This window comes from Sabethes cyaneus, chromosome 1 (assembly GCF_943734655.1).
Source record: "Sabethes cyaneus chromosome 1, idSabCyanKW18_F2, whole genome shotgun sequence".
In the NCBI taxonomy this organism is placed as follows: Eukaryota; Metazoa; Arthropoda; class Insecta; order Diptera; family Culicidae; genus Sabethes; species Sabethes cyaneus.
In genome coordinates, this window is record NC_071353.1 from 146569809 (window position 1) to 146573266 (window position 3458).

Here is a 3458-nt window from a genome sequence, read left to right on the forward strand (position 1 = left end):
TATTTCTGAAGAGCAGCAGAAGACGGACTTCCTCTAGATCTGCTGGTGATTCATTTGTTTGCTGTGAATATGCTGAGTAAATTTACTAATATTTTCATAAGAAATGGTTTGCTCTACGTTGGTTGTTTGATTCATGAGAAATGAATTTTTGAATTGGCAATTTGGCATCTTTTCTTTGGAGTTTTCCGTCATAGTTTAACTTGAAATCGGACTTAAAAATGGAAATTAATTGGTTTCAATAGAATTTGACTAACTAGACTTGAAATTGGGTTTAAAACACGGCAAAGCCTTGGACTTAAACGTCTTTCTAAGACTTGACCCTTCTTTATCGACACGTCTTCGCGGCCGGCTGTTAGAGTACAGGACAATTACGGGGCTAGTGCAATTTGTTAGACCAGCATCGTACCTCGAAGCTAATTTCCAGTTCAATTTAAGGTAAAACTTCAAGCCCAAATTAGTCCAAATTCAAGCCTGGTTTAATGTCCTATTTAAAGTCCGACTTCGAATCCAATTTCAAAATTGAAATCCAGTGGCATCCGAAAGTTCGAACTGGGTAAAATTTGTCGAAATCCAAAATAAAGCGTTTGATATATCTAAGGATGGATATTTAAAAACTAATGAAGATGGACCTCAAACTACAAGAATTCAGATTCAAAGAATGGCTAGAATTATATTTCATGAAAAGTTATTTAATTCTACCTTTTCTGTTATTTTTCCTGTGTTTTCGTGGAAAATATCCTCTCTCTTTACTGCTAATATCTGTAGAAGTGTCGCATGTACTTCCACTTCTGTTCTGTGGTGTGTTTTCACAATACGATTTCAATGGGTTTGAAAGACGGTCAACGCACTTTTCCTTTTGCCTTGTGATGTCACCTTGCTATTGCATGTCTTGGTAACTAGTAACCGAACTACTAAAACTAATAGTGCTACGATTCATTGCCACACTCTATCAATGGTCTTTCTCCTGTTCCAGCGCCGGCGACGTATTTGAGATAAACCGTGCTGAAGACTACCAGCAGAAGCACACTTGCGAGAAATGCGGTAAAACTGCAAGCTCTAGCGCACATCTTAAAAGACATACATGTGGAAAACCTCACAAATGTGTAGAGTGTGATCGGCGGTTTGCCTTCCGCTACACTCTAAAACTTCACCAAGAAACTCACAGCACGGATCGGAGAAAAAATCACAAATGCGATGTATGCGGCAAAGAGTTTTACTCCAAATCAACTTTAAATCAGCACAAAGAAATACACAGCATGGACCGTAAAAAGGATTACCATTGTGAAGCGTGTGGCAAAAATTTTTACGCACAAGGAACGTTATCGCGCCACCAAAAAACTCACAGCAAACACAAAAGTTACAAATGCGAAGTGTGTGGCAAAGACTTTAACATCAGAGCACAATTAAAGTACCACAAAGAAATACACATTACCGATCGTAAAAGGGATCACCATTGCGTAGTGTGTGGCAAAGGTTTTTACTTCAAAGATACATTAAATCGGCACAAAAAAATACACAGCACGGATCGGAGGAAGAAATACCATTGCGAAGTGTGTGGCAAAGCTTTTTACGCACAAACAACATTAAACAGACATCAAAAAACACACGACACGGATCGTCCACACGAGTGTCCATTGTGCAGTAAAAGATTTTTTCAAAGGTCCGATATGTACAAACATATGCGTAGTCACAGCGATGAGCGACCGCTCGGCTGTGACATCTGTGGTTCATCGTACAAGTTTCATAGCGGTCTAACAAAGCATAGGCTAATCCATACATCCGTCGAGTCAAAACCTTTCAAGTGTGACCTATGCGAGGCAAGATTTTCGCATAGATCTAATTTGTTTCGCCATAAGCGAACCCACTTGCAAACGATTGTGCCTGAATGTTGAATGATTTTATGTAGGCGAAAAAATGTGCAAACTTCATCATGACGAAAATAAAAATATTAGATTTTAAAAGTCTGTTTCGAACCGTAGATTGTTTTAAGTCAAATTGTACTTTTCAATGATTCGTTGTTACTTGTCACCCCGAACTTATATGGTTTATCCACTCTCTACGGTCACTTCAGATTGTCCACTTGTGTATGGTTGTTGGGATTTCTGTCGAAGTAAGTATTTTAAGCATCAGCCGATTTATTTCGACTGACCTGAACTGAAGAGAAACAATACTTTTGTCCATATATCCCTCCTGGGCGCGTCGCTGCTGATGCTGATTCACTTACGGCAAGGCACACGAATAGGTGTGCCAAGTTTGGCGGAGAACGGTCAAGGCGTTCTAGAGTTATGGCGGAACATTTAGGGTGCGAATGCAAAATGTTCATTACCATGAAAAAACACCCGGTGCAACATTTTACCACTGACGAACTGACATGACACATAGAAGAAAATCCTTTAAAAACCATCGTCCTACACATTTTGGTTGCACACTAGCACCACCTGTTATGCATGTCGCTTGCAGTAGCTTGCATTTGCAGGGTTTTATGCTGTAGGATTTTTACATTTGTATGGTTTTATTCTGAAAACTCGAAGTAACACTCGCGCGCCGCGGTGTGCCCATGTTGCGAAACATGGAATTGACGCGAGTGTCTCGTCTGTTTGTCTGTGATTTTAGCTCAATCGGAGTTGATTTACTGCTGCCGCGAAGCCGTCAATCTTGACTTGTATGCAAGCTGAAAAACTACCAAATGTGGGGAGTACGGCAAGTCGGCGTTTTCGATTTTTTTGACGCCAAAGAACTTGAAAATGCATAAAACGTCGAGATCTGATGTTAGCTTGAAGTTTTTTTTTAAATAGACTTTCTGGGACTCGTTAGGGAACTTTGTTGAAAAAGCCACTGAAACCGTCCGATTTTTGTCTTGTATATTATACTAATTATAAGTCTCTAATACGTAATACTTCACTAGGGTGGTTAAATTATCAGTCAACCAAGACACTCAAGATGGAACCTTTTTTGGGACTTGATCTCTCTTTTACAGCAATTGGAAGTTGGTTCCATAGAATCGTTGCTCGTACAATGAAGACATTGCGCTAATGCGGAAGTATTAAAATAAAAACAATGAAGCTCTTAATTCTAACGTTTCTAAATGGTTCAAATTTGTCTGACATATTTCAAGGCCCTTGATGAAGCCACGGCCAAACAATAACGTAGTTTCAAAAAGTCATAAAACGAACTACCAAAAACTTGGCTATAGAAAGGTGAAATTCTGGAATATCTCGAGAGGTTTAATACCCATCGAACACAACAATTAATAGCAATCTGAAGCCTATCTGAGGATGCCATAAATGCATTTGTGGTACTTGTGGTACGTACTCAATAGTTAAACAAAATAAATATTAAATCAAGAATAAACATTATTTGATCCATGATACATTTTCGAATTTACCTAAAAAGGAACAAGAACCGGGAATAACAGTACCATCCATTCCTATATTTATACCGATATTATTGCTCGAAAA